Here is a 14755-nt window from a genome sequence, read left to right on the forward strand (position 1 = left end):
GCTAGATTCTACTGTTAGGACTTATAATTGCAAATGTGGTTCAATTCAGTTTTCATGGGATAGGTTGTTAAAATCGCTTATCTTGCTAGGCTCAGTTCAGTCACTCAGCCAAGTCCAACTCTTTGTGACCCTATGGACTGCAGCACGACAGGCCTCCCTGTCAATCACCAACACCCAGAGCTTGCTCAAACTCATGTCCATCAAGTCAGTGATTCCATCCAGCCATCTCATCCTCTGTCGTCCCCTTCTCCTCCTGCTCCCAATCCCTCCCACCATCAGGGTCTTTTCCAATGAGTCAGTTCTTCTCATCAGGTGGCCAAAGTGTTGGAGTTTCAGCTTCAGCATCAGTCTTTCCAATGAATATTCAGCACTGATCTCTTTGAGGATTGATTGGTTTGATCTCCTTGCAGTCTAAGGGACTCCCAAGAGTCTTCTCCAACACCACAGTTCAAAAGTATCAATCTCGATAAGTAGCCCTTCCAATTCCAGGTTCCTTTTCATCATCATTAGGAAAACTTTCTATACTGCACAGTCATAAAATAATTTTGCCATAGTTTTCTCTGCTAATTTGACAGGTATTTTCCATTTAAAGTTTTTTTTTTTTTTTTTTTTTTTTTTTAACCATGGTAAAAATAATGTGTTTCAGATAGCTACACATTGTCCTAACAACTTTTTTGAATAGTTTATATTTTTCCAGTAATTTGAGATATCACTTTAACCTTATTCCAAAATCTCTTATCCACTATCTTTTTTTTTTAAGCCTTTTTTTTTTTTTTTTGATGCAGACCATTTTCTAAAGTCTTTATTGAACTTTGTTCCAATATTTCTTCTGTTTTATGTTTGGGGTTTTGGGCTGTAAGCTATGTGGGATCTCAGCTCTCCAACTAGAGATTGAACTCACACCTCCTGCATGGGAAAGCATGCAGAGCCATCAGGTAAGTCCTTTATCCATTATATTCAATTCCAGGGGTTTGTTTTCAGTTTAAACGATATGCCTATTCTATTGTTAGTGCCACATTTTTATAGTCACTGTAGCTGTCTGCTATATTTTTGGTATCTGGTAGGTTTTCCCCTCATTTTTTGTCCAGAGTTACCAGCCCATATTTTGGATATTTATTTTTCAACATGAATAAATGTGTTTGACTAAAAAATGTATTATTAATGATTTTACTGGAGAACAACTCTTTATGTGTAAGTAACACTGTGGAGAGTTGAGATCCTCAGGATGTTGAGTATCTTTAGGATATTAGGCAAAATTAGTTCCTATAGGAAGTAATCCTAAGAATTCACACAGGACCTGTAATAGTTCTGGTTTCCTACCCATCAGAATAGAAAACTGCCTAAGTCACTGGGCACCAGGTACAGTATTCAGAAATGCATTGTTTCTGTAGTGAGGAAGAGTTCACCATAATCTAGTCATAAATTCTGGATGATCTGTCCATTGATGTGAATGGGGTATTAAAATGAAGTGAAAGTGAAAGTTGCTCAATCATGTCCGACTCTTTGCGACCCCTGGACTACACAGTCCATGGAATTCTCCAGGCCAGAATACTGGAGTGGGGAGCTTTTCCCTTCTCCAAGGGATCTTCCTGACCCAGATCGAACCCTGGTTTCCAGCATTGCAGGCAGACTCTTTACCATCTTATTCACCAAGGAAGCCCCCCCCCCCCATTATAAGAATAGTTAGCAACAAATATGTGGGATAAAATCAGGAATAGTGTTCTGGGGACTGCTCTTGAAGTAATAATAGCTTTCTGCCAGATTTGAGTTGTTTTGAAATCTGGAGAGTTTGCCAGATACAGTATTGATAGAATTCTTAACCGAAGCACAACACTTCTGTTCAGACTTTTTAGGGAAAAAAAAAAAATAGAGACAAAGACTTTTAACCTGGAGGGAAAAGGAAAACTTATTACTACAGAGTTCTCTACACATTTTTTTTTTTTTAAAGTGGAGACTTTGTCACATCTGAGGACAAATAAACTAAGACAATACTATGATAAATGCTCAGATACATATCAGTTCCCAGGATTATTTCCTAAACAGAAGTGAAGTGAAGTGAAGTCGCTCTGTCATGTCTGACTCTTTGCGACCCCATGGACTGTAGCCTACAAGGCTCCTCTGTCCACGGAATTTTCCATGCAAGAGTGCAGGAGTGGGTTGCCATTTCCTTCTCCAGGGGATCTTCCCAACCCAGGGACCCGGGTTCTGGCATTGCAGGCAGACGCTTTACTGTCTGAGCCACCAGGGAAGCCCCAAACTTAGTCCTAACTGTCAGGCGAGTATATGTTCCTTGGTTCTGTCTCATCCACATCAAAGATTTGGAGCGATGGACATTAAAGCCCTCGGTGCATCACAGCTCTCGGGTCTTAGACAAACCGTGTTATAGCTCTTAGACAAATCAGTGTTACAGCTCTATTTTATTTAGAAAATAGCAGGAGAATCCATCCTCAAAGCATTAGGGCATGTCAACCCAAAGACACGAAGAGAAGAGAGTGGAAGAGCATGCCAGAACGCAGGAGAGAGAAAGAAAGCGCATGCACAGGGGGCGGGGTTGGGGGGTGGGGGCGGGAAGAGGGAGGGAGGGAGAGAAAGAGAGAGCACGCGAGTGCTTTGGCTCCTCCTTTTATATGTTTTTTCCTCCCCCTGGGCCTGCCCTATGCAAATTGGGCTTAGCCAGGAGTGCTGTTTGTTCTACCTGAGGTCTTCACTCTGATCCTGGGACCTTCCTTTGTTCTATTTTCGCAGGCTTTTCCCTTCCTTGTCTTTTAGCCACCGCCATTTTGAACTCCTTTTCCCTATTCTACCTACCTAACATAACCATATACAAAACTCTTTTCCTCAGGGTTCACTTTTCACAAACCTTATCCCTTTCTGTACCTATTACTGTCATCTTCGATCCTAAAAAGCCACTTGTAAGTCAGGTTTACTTCCTTTTCCCTTCACAGAATGCAATTTCATTCCTCATACCTTTTTTACCTAAACATACAGGGGGGCAAATCACACAATCCAAACTCTGCACAGATTAGGATAATCTGTTTACTGATGATTTCTGCAATTTCTACAACCCTTTGACATTTATGCTATCTTCCCACAAGGTGGTGCTCAACTCAATAGTGAGCTAAATCCAACTTCAGATTTCACCTAGAAATTTTGTAGGTTTCCCTGTCTTCAGATAAACACTAATAGACTGCATGAATTTTTCACTAAATTGCAGTTCATCCTGTGAGTAGTATTTCAGACTACACTGACCAATCTCTCTTTAAATTCTTGACCTGGATGTCAAGTGAGTCGAAGCTGCTAAACCATCACACTGCAGTTTCACTTTCCATCTACTCTCTCACTGTTCTAAAGTGCTTACAGGACTTTTTATTAGGACTGTCAGTGATAAAGGGCCATACATGCTAGAGATAGTCCCATCTTCTCCTCTGTCTTTAAAATCTCAAAACCTTCTTCCCTTTCTTGAGTCCCAATTAATGACTTCCACTGTATTATCATAAGGGATTTGATTTAGGTCATATCTGAGTTGTCTAGTGGTTTTCCCTACTTTTTTCAATTTAAGTCTGAATTTGGAAATAAGGAGTTCATGATCTGGGCCACAGTCAGCTCCTGGTCTTGTTTTTGTTGACTGTGTAGAGCTTCTCCATCTTTGGCTGCAACAAGTATAATCAATCTGATTTCAGTGTTGACTATCTGGTGATGTCCATGTGTAGAGTCTTCTCTTGTGTTGTTGGAAGAGGGTGTTTGCATTTTCTTGGAAAAACTCTATTAGTCTTTGCTCTGCTTCATTCCATATTCATTCCGTATTCCAAGGCCAAATTTGCCTGTTACTCTAGGTGTTTCTTGACTTCCTACTTTTGCATTCCAGTCCCCTATAATGAAAAGGACATCTTTTTAGGGTGCTAGTTCTAAAAGGTCTTGTAGGTATTCATAGAACCGTTCAACTTCAGCTTCTTCAGTGTCACTGGTTGGGGCATAGACTTGGATTACTGTGGTATGAATGGTTTACCTTGGAAACGAACAGAGATCATTCTGTCGTTTTTGACATTGCATCCAAGTACTGCATTTTGAACTCTTTTGTTGACCATGATGGCTACTCCATTTCTTCTGAGGGATTTCTGCCCGCAGTAGTAGATACAGTGGTCATCTGAGTTAAATTCACCCATTCCAGTCCATTTTAGTTCGCTGATTCCTAGAATGTCGACATTCACTCTTGCCATCTCTTGTTTGGCCACTTCCAATTTGCCTTGATTCATGGACCTGACATTCCAGGTTCCTATGCAATATTGCTCTTTACAGCATCGGACCTTGCTTCTATCACCAGTCACATCCACAACTGGGTATAGGAAACACAAAAATTTTAACATAATACTTGTTTTCATTCCTTTGGGTGTTTTCTTTTAGGATTTTTTTTTTAATATATTGCTGATATAGGTCTTGAAGTAGGTCATGGGATATGCTCAGTCTAGAGGTAATCATGTCCCACAACTAATGAAAATATTTCTAAGTATTCAACCAACAGCACTGTCCCTGTGAACTATGAGGTTTTCCAGCTAACAAGAGTAGGCTCTCTTTCTGGCCTAGTTTGAGAACCAAGCCCTCTTCTCTCTAATTCATTTGGGTGAATCTTTCCCCAGGCCCAGATATTTTCCTCAGATGCACACACAGATCAGTATTTTGATGAATACTTGAGATGGATCCTCTTAGCTTTGCATAATTTTCTCTTTGTCTTTCTCACATCTAACCTCTCCAGGACTATGGATGGATTTTCTTCCTTGACAGTGAATTTCAGATTCTCAACTCAGAGGCAGTATCAGGATCTTTTGAGCTATCCCTCTTTGTACCAGAGCAGGGAAACATTTTGTTATTATTGTTGTTCAGTGTCTCAGTCGTGTCCAATGTTTTGTGACCTCATGGACTGCAGCAGCCAGGCTTCCCTGCCCTTAACCATCTCCCAGAGCTTGTTCAAACTCATGTCCATTGAGTCAGTGGTGCTATCCAACCATCTCATCCTCTGTCACTCCCTTCTCCTCCTGCTCTCAGTCTTTCCCAGCATCAAGGTCCTTTTCGATGAGTGGGTTCTTCACATCAGCTGGCTAAATTATTGGAGTTTCAGCTTCAACATCAGTCCTTCCAATGAATATTCAGGGTTGATTTCCTTTAGGATTGACTGGTTTGATCTCCTTGCTGTCCAAGGGACTCTCAAATGTCTTCTCCAGCACCATAGATTGAAAGTTTTTAATCTCTGTTGCTCAGCTTTCTTCATGGTCCAACTCTTACATTCGTACATGACTACTGAACAAACCATAGCTTTGACTCTACAGATCTTTGTCAGCAAAGTCATGTCTCTGCTTTTTAATATGCTGTCTAGATTTGTCATAGTTTTCTTCCAAGGAGCAAGTGTCTTTTAATTTCATGGCTGTGGTCACATCTGCAGTGATTTTGGAGTCCAAGAAAATAAAGTTTGTCACGGTTTCCATTTTTTTTCCCCATCGATTTGCCATGTAGATGATAAGTAACAACAAAAATAGAATTATCTGCATCTGAGAATCCTGGGTAAGTCCCATTAGAATGAATTCAGTCACATTCATCTTGTCTTCTTTCATTTCAATGCTGATGATGAATTCCGAAGTGGTGAATATAAGTAAAAATATTTTCCTGACAGATTAGAGGAGAATGGCTAGAGTAATAATGAACTGTGCCACTTGACACTGCTGCTGATCATAGAGTTGCAATGTCTACCTATTGTCTTTTTCTTCACTATCAACTCTGATCTTCTCCCTTCACCTTCCACTAATTTCTCAGCAGATTTTAGTGGCTTAGCTATAGGTATAGCCTAGAAATTCACCCCTGCAATGTCTACTCATGTCTTCAATCTACCCAAAATGCAGGCCAGATTCCTATAGTTTCTTATTTGCTGTCACAATATGAGTAGCAAGAGGTAGCCAAGTATTAATAGATCACCTGAAATACAAAATATTCTGCCCTGTCTCCACTGTGGTTTAACACATGTATGTATGTGATGATCATGGTCAATTACTTCTGCCAGAGTCATAGAAGAGTCTTTTCTCTGAATTGTTACAATAGCAATCCTTCTAAGTGCCAGGTAAGTCAGATTTAAGATAAGTCAGACGAGAAAACAACAAGAAAAGGATTCCTTTATGGCATAATTGATCCACTATATCAACTAACTGAAGCTTAGTTTTTTTTTTTTTTTTTTTTTTAAGTTTGTAGTTATGTTAGCCATTCAACAAATATCCTCAAATTAAAAAAAAAAAAATCAGTTGATCTCTCTGTCACTTACAACCAAAAGTATCCTATGGAAAAATCCTATGAAACTGGGTGAATTTTTAAGTCCTGTTACTCATTTACATTATATCTATCTTTGCAGAAGTACAACATGATTTTAATTGTAACATTATAATTTGTGTTGTCACTAGAATGACTCATTACTCTTTCCAAATTGAATTGCCAGGACGTCATTGATTGCCCAGTATTAACATCCCACTTTCCAAAGCAGTAGCCACAGTTTCAACACCACATTGGGGAACTAAGATCTCACATGCCACAGGGCAACTAACCTCACATGATGCAACTAAGACCAGATGCAGCCAGAAATAAAGATTTTTAAAATGTAGTTGCTATTTGCATAATGTTATACTTTCAAATGAACTTTGGAAACATGGGGATGTCAGCCATAGTTTACTTTTATGTGGAAAAGACTACACTATTGCTTTATCATTATCCCCCCCAAGGATAAATACTGAGTATAGTGTCAAAATTGGATTATTACTCAGCCATTAAAAAGAATACATTTGAATCAGTTCTAATGAGGTGGATGAAACTGACGCCTATTATACAGAGTGAAGTAAGCCAGAAAGAAAAATACCAATACAGTATACTAATGCATATATATGGAATTTAGAAAGATGGTAACAATAACCCTGAATGCGAGACAGCAAGAGACACAGATGTATAGAACAGTCTTTTGGATTCTGTGGGAGAGGGAGAGGGTGGGATAATTTGGGAGGATGGCATTGAAACATGTATAATATCATAGAATAAACTAATCGCCAGTTCAGGTTCGATGCATGATACAGGATGCTTGGGGCTGGTGCACTGGGATGACCAAGAGGGATGGTATAGGGAGGGAGGTGGGAGAGGGGTTCAGGATGGGTAACACGTGTACACCTATGGCAGATTCATGTTCATGTATGGCAAAACCAATACAATATTGTAAAGTAAAAAAAAAAATGAATAAAATCAACTCCCCTCCCCCCAAAAAACATTTTTAAGGAATTTAATTAGGAAAGATGATGCTGTGAAAGTGCTGCACTCAATATGCCAGCAAATTTGGAAAACTCAGCAGTGGCCACAGGACTGGAAAAGGTCAGTTTTCATTCCAATCCCAAAGAATGCTCAAGCCACCTCACAATTGCACTCATCTCACACGCTAATAAAGTAATGCTCAAAATTCTCCAAGCCAGGCTTCAGCAATGTGTGAACCGTGAACTCCCAGACGTTCAAGCTGGTTTTAGAAAAGGCAGAGGAACCAGAGATCAAATTGCCAACATCCACTGGATCATTGAAAAAGCAAGAGAGTTCCAGAAAAACGTCTCTTTCTGCTTTATTGATTATGCCAAAGCTTTTGACTGTGTGGATCACAATAAACTGGAAAACTCTGAAAGAGATGGGAATACCAGACCACTTGACCTGCCTTTTGAGAAACCTATATGCAGGTCAGGGAGCAACAGTTAGAACTGGACATGGAACAACAGACTGGTTCCAAATAGGAAAAGGAGTACATCAAGGGTGTATACTGTCACCCTGCTTATTTAACTTATGTCAAGGCTGTATACTGTCAGCCTGCTTATTTAACTTATATGCAGAGTACATCATGAGAAATGCTGGACTGGAAGAAGCACAAGCTGGAATCAAGATTGCCAGGGGAAATATCAATAACCTCAGATTGCAGATGACATCACTCTTATGGAAGAAAGTGAAGAGGAACTAAAAAGCCCCCTGATGAAAGTGAAAGTGGAGAGTGAAAAAGTTGGCTTAAAGCTCAACATTCAGAAACCTAAGGTCATGCCATCTGGTCCCATCACTTCATGGCAAATAGATGGGAAACAGTGGAAACAGTGTCAGACTTTATTTTTTTGGGCTCCAAAATCACTGCAGACGGTGACTGCAGCCATGAAATTAAAAGACGCTTACTCCTTGGAAGGAAAGTTATGACCAACCTAGATAGCATATTGAAAAGCAGAGACATTACTTTGCCAACAAATGTCTGTCTAGTCAAAGCTATGGTTTTTCCAGTAGTCATGTATGGATGTGAGAGTTGGACTGTGAAGAAACCTGAGCGCTGAAGACTTAATGCTTTTGAACTGTGGTGTTGGAGAAGACTCTTGAGAGTCCCTTGGACTGCAAGGAGATCCAACCAGTCCATTCTGAAGGAGATCAGTCCTGGGTGTTCATTGGAAGAAATGATGCTAAAGCTGAAACTCCAGTACCTTGGCCACCTCATGCGAAGAGTTGACTCATTGGAAAAGACTCTAATGCTGGGAGGGATTGGGGGCAGGAGAAGGGGATGACAGAGGATGAGATGGCTGGAGGGCATCACTGACTCGATGGACATGAGTCTGAGTGAATTCTGGGAGTTGGTGATGGACAGGGAGGCCTGGTGTGCTGTGCTTCATGGGGTCGCAAAGAGTCGGACAGGACTGAGCAACTGAAGTGAACTGAACTGAATTATAGCACAATAGCTTTGGAACCTACCCATATGCTTTTTTGTTGAGATTTATAAAAAGATTCATACTTTGTTTCAAATGGTTCCTAAAGTCTTGGTATGGAACATGAAAATATTTCCTTTATACAAAAAAAAAATGTGACTCATAAAGGTGTTTAACAAAATAGAGCAAATTAAGGATACTTACAAATTTTCTTTTGTTAAGAAAATAATTTCAGATAGTGAATTATTCAGGCTTCCCCAGTGGCTCAGAAGTAAAATAATATGCCTGCAATGTAGGAGACACAGGAGATGTGAATTCAGTCCCTGGGTCAGGAAGATACCTTGGAGGAGGAAATGGCTACAAACCCCAGTATTCTTGCCTAAAAAATTCCATGGACAGAGGAGCCTGGCAGGCTAAATTCCATGGGGTCTCAGAGAGTTTGACATGACTGAGGGACTAACACACACAAAGACAGTGAGTTATTATTTCCTTTTGATTAGTTCATAGTACAGAAAAAATTCCAGCTGCTATTCCTTTCCTCAATTGTCCCTTCTCCACATATCTACCTAAGAATTTCTACCCCTTATTTGCTTTACATCAGGTGAAGAAAAATGGAAGAAATTCTGCGATCAAAGTCCTATGGACAAGCCAATTTCATCCAATTAACATATATGAAGAATTTGGTAAATAGTTAAGATTATGGAGAAAAACTTACTCTACAATCATAAAACCATAAAAAAAGGGTGTATAGTTGTTTTTTCCATTGCTTATTCTGAATCCAATAACACTAACTTGGAAACCTCAGGAAAATATATTAAAACTTACCAAAATTCCTAAAATATGCATAGTCAATATTAAATAATCAACAAATGTTAGTTTCTGGGTGTTATATTTTGGTCAATGATGGAGAAAATTCTTAATTGTCTCCCATAACTAACAACATAAATAATTGTCCCTATTATGTAAATCATTATTCTCTTGGCATCATGAACAGCCTAAGTTACTCTCTTCTTTAACAAACTCCTCATGGCATTTTTCACGTCTGTGTTTCTCACTGTGTAAATGATAGTATTTAACATGGGAGTGAGAATTCCATAAAACACTGTCACCACCTTGCCTGCAGGTTAGTGGCCGCAGGACGTGTGTAAGCAAATATACAAGGAACAAAAAAGAGCACCACTACTGTAAAGTGGGAGCCACATGTAGAGAGGGCTTTTCGTTGTCCTTCAGAGCTATGGGATTTCACGGAGCTCAGGAAGACGATGTAGGCGATGAGAAGCAGGAAAAAAAATAAGCAAGGCCATGCCTCCAGTGTTAGCTGCCACCACAATTCCAAGCCTGTAGGTGTTACTGCAGGAAATTTCCAATAGTGAGTAGAGATCACACATGAAGTGATCAATGACATTGGTACTACAGAAGGTCAAATCTACTGTGAAAAGAATCTGCTTGGTGGCATGCAGGATCCCCCCAATCCAGGCCACCACCACCAGGAGCTGGCAGAGCCCCTGTTGCATGATGGTCATGTAGTGCAGAGGTTTGCAGATGGGCACATAGTGGTCTTAGGCCATGACAGTGAGGAGTATGATCTCTGATGCTCCCAGGAAGTGTTCCATAAAGAGCTGACTCAGGCAGCCACCCCAGGAAATGGTTCTCCTCTTGTACAGCAGGTCAAAAGTCATTTTAGGGGTGCTGATGGAGGTCAAGGAGGCATCTAACAAAGACAAATGGATGAGAAAGAAGTACATGGAAGCTGAAAGCATGGGGCTGAGGGAGATGGTGATGATGATGAAAAGATTGGCCAAGACAGTGAATAGGAAAATGAACAGAAAGGCAACAAAGAGTATTTTCTGCAAGTGTGGATTCTGTGTGAGTCCCAGGAGAACAAATTCAGTCACATTGCTGGGAAGCCTGAAGAAATCCATTTAGTAGCAGCAGGTTCCTCGGGCCTCAATTACCTACAAAGGAATAAAGAATGATACCTATTAATCATGAAAGGATTGTGTTCTAAACTTCTTAGGAAAAAACAAAAACAAACAAACAAACAAAAAACAGTCTCTTCACTGTTACTGTGGGGCATTTCCTTAGCACTTTGCCTCAGTACTTATTTCAAGTCTTTCTTATTTTCTCTATAATGCTTTCCATCTCTTCAGACACTTAGCCCCTGTCTCATGTGAAACACCTCCAGAACAACATTTTATGTGTAATTTGCTGATAAAACACTGGGATGTCTACATGAGATCTGAATTCTCATTCTAGTTCTCACTCCATGTGACTCTGCAAAGCTTCAGAGTGTCCCATGCTTCTGAGTTTTCCTCTGTGTCTGTGCAGTTACAAATTATAATACTCAGATGTAACTTTCTAAGTTTACAATCATTTCAAAGTTAAGAATTTTTCCCCCTTCCATGAGAATTTACATTTAAATTCTCAGCTCTAAAGTGGATGGAAAGGCATCATCAATAATTATATCTGTTATAAGAAGGGAGTTTAAGAACATGTGTATCAGTCATTGGGAGACACTCTACCTGGTATCAACCAGAACACATAAACTATCCCATTGTTTCCTCCCTTATCTCTAGTGCCTGATATGATGTCTGCAGTGTCTGAAAACTATTGTATGGGTGCTCAGTTGTGTCCCACTTTTTTTGACCCCATGAACTATAGTCTGCCCACCAGGCTCCTCTGTCCACGGAATTTTCCAGGCCAGAATACAGGAGTGGGTTGCCATTTCTTACTCCAGGGGATCTTCCCCATCCAGGGATTGAAGATGTATCTCCTGCATCTCTGCAGTGGCAGATAGACTCTTTACCACTGCACCACCTGGGAAACCCCTGAAACCTGTTAGGTGATGAATAAATACTTAGTGAATTGCCATTTGCCATGAGTAAAGTATGACTGCTTCCCCTGACCATAAACCTGTGATAAATTCAAGTGTTCTTTTCCCCCTGCTCTGTTTACCATTAGTCTCGACTTTATGAGAACCATAAATATTTGAAAGGAAGCCGCACTCCAGTTTAATAGTTCCTGACACACTATTAAATGTGTGTAATAAATATAAATACATTTAGTTATCTCTAGGAAAGAGCATGTTAGTGGGTTATTTTACCTTCAATTTAATTATGGTGTTTGTTTATTGTTATTTTTTAGTCCTCAAATTTGTGTTCCACATACAGTTTAACATATTCAGTAAATTTACAGCTTCTGTAGATGTGGACAAACAACTCGTGTAGGTGTTAAGTACACACAGGTCTTTCACACAGAAGATATCCTTATTTTCAAAGTTCTGAAAATAAAAATTTTATGTGGAAAACAGAAATAAATAGATTGGTAGGTAAGATAGAAAATTAACCCGCTACACATAAACATGTATACACAGACTAATACAAACACATACGAAATCTTCTACTTAAGTATCTATTATATGCTTACTCATACAATAAATATTGTTTATGTTAATGTATGTTTATTCACACAATGTCATGCAGAAGAGTGTCCTAGTTAGATGCATTTGACACCTGAAGTTTCATTACCAAACAGCAGCAAGTTGTCCATCCATGGTAGGAATGGAATTCCCATCCCTTTATGTTTCTGCTGCATACAGACCCATTCCCAACTTCCCATGGCATTCATCTTCCTGGTCCTAGGCTACCACATTACCATTAATAATAGAATGAAAAATTTGGGGAACATTTTCCAAATAAAATAGAAGAGAAAACATAAATGTAAAATGTATTCTGCAAAACATATGTCTTTCTTTTCAAAGATAAATGGATAAACTTTTATTTTTTAATTATCCGGAGGAAAATTTTATACCTATGTAAAACCTATGCAGCAGCTCCTTTGCATTTTATTGTTTTTGGGTTGGATTCCACCAACAGAATAGAAAAGGATATAGTGTACATCCTACTTAATAAAAATTTTTGAAATAAACATGAAAAAGTATAAACCACTTTTCCATTTTTCTTTGACTGTACAATATTCATTCTAGGAATAAACCCTGACAGAAAATACAGGGCTTTTACAAAAATATATTTAAAATATATAAAAAATATATTTATAAACATAAAAATATATTTAAAGGACAAAAATAATTATAATTATGTTCAACACAAATATTAGGAGTTGCATAAATTTTAGAAACAACATGGAATGTTAAAAATTGGAGAAATGGCTAATTAAATGTAGGGCATCACTTTGCTTTTTGCGTAGATTTTTTAAATTGTGCAGTATCACTGAAAGATTCTTAATTTGTAATATAAAGTAGAGAAAGTCTAGATGCGAATTTGAATTGCATAACTATTCTAATTATAACTAGTGTATTACTCAAACTATGTTTAAATATATATTAATAAGAAAAAAGGCCCAAAACTTTCTATTTCTGAATTAATGATATTATATATGTGTCTATCTTTCTTAAAATTTTGTGTGCTGAAAATGGGATTTCGATTTCAGGTGAAGATAAGTGGTGATTACATAATTTGTAAGATCCATTTAAACCCCAAAACCTATGATTATACAATTTTCTAGAAAAAGAATCTCACCTGTGCTCACATATATGTGACATGGATCCATGTCCAGGGCTTCAGGAAGCTCTTAGTTCACTGAGAAAAAAGTGAAGTTGTGAGATTTTAAATTGTCAACTAGCTCAGCTACAATAAGTATCTTTGTTGATTTATAAATGATACCTTTGGATGAGATATATTTTTTTTGTAGGGAAATCTGTAGTTTCTTAGCTGTGGCTAATAGGACCCACGAGGTATTCCACCATCATTAGCAGACCTTTCCAAGTACTCAATTACTTCATGTAAATTAACTGAAGAGCACAAGAGAACTTTTATAGAACCCATCTTTAATTTTGACCTCCTCTTGTGTCTACAAGAAGACAAAACACTATGATAAGAGAAGAAAATAGTTGAGTATTTATGAATTTAGATATTTGATAATGTTTATTATGAGGTCTTACTATTTAGTATTATACAATTTAAACATCTGTGGGCAACTGATTTTTATATTTTATTATAATAATTATTTTTTAATTGATTTACAATTCATGCTAATCATAATTTTTAAATATTGCTTTCCTATATACATTAATTTATAATTATAAATCCTGATGCAATATTGTCATTTCACACCACCAGGTAAAGTGAACTGTACTTCTTTGAATTAGTTCTTTCCTGTGTCAGTTTTGGAATTAGATTAGCATGATAATGTTGAAGGTAATTCTATTCTTCAATTATACTGAAATATGTTGAAATGCACTTATTGAAGCCATTTAAATTAATCATACAATATTCATATGGAATATGAAAACTAGGCAATAATATTCACAATTTATAGCAAGGAAATATAAGACAGGAAAGAAGAATGTCATTTGACAAAGAGAAATAAGAAGCCAGGAGACCAAATCTTGGACTAGGATCCTTATCTAAATTATTTTACAAGTGAAGTGACATGACACATTTATGCTACCACCTACCGTAAGGCCCATTACAATTATCTATGTAAATAAATAAATATCAATTTGATATTTGAAATAATTTTATCAATAAATTTAAATAAATTCACCTCAGAAATATTTCTGTATAGATCAGCACTCATTTGGCATGTTTGAATATGTTTGCATTACTAAGAAGAAAAATAAATTGTACCTAAAGCTTGATTATAGGGGTTTCCCTGTTGGCTCAGATGGCTAATAATCTGCCTACAATGAGGAAGACCTCAGTTTGATCCCTGGGTTGGGAGGCTCCCCTGGAGAAGGGAACGGCAACCCGCTCCAGTATTCTTGCCTGGGAAATCCCATGGACAGAGGGACCTGGAGAGCTACAGTCCATGGAGTTGCAAAGAGTTAGATATTACTGATCGATTAGTATTTGAGCTTCCTGGGTGGCTCAGGTGGTAAAGAATCTGCTTTCAATGTGAAGACCTGGGTTGAGACCTGGCTTTGATCCCTGGGCCTGGAAGATGCCCCAGAGAAGGAAATGGCTACATACTCCAGTCTGCTTGACTGGAGAATCCTATCGACAGAG

General features: G+C 38.3%; 1 pseudogene; it reads right to left on the reverse strand.

The window, feature by feature from the left end:
- Positions 1-9724: 9724 nt before the first annotated feature.
- On the reverse strand, positions 9725-10743 carry LOC102398748 (annotated as a pseudogene).
- Positions 10744-14755: the final 4012 nt, after the last annotated feature.

The sequence above is a fragment of the Bubalus bubalis genome, chromosome 16 (assembly GCF_019923935.1).
Source record: "Bubalus bubalis isolate 160015118507 breed Murrah chromosome 16, NDDB_SH_1, whole genome shotgun sequence".
NCBI classification, from domain to species: domain Eukaryota; kingdom Metazoa; phylum Chordata; class Mammalia; order Artiodactyla; family Bovidae; genus Bubalus; species Bubalus bubalis.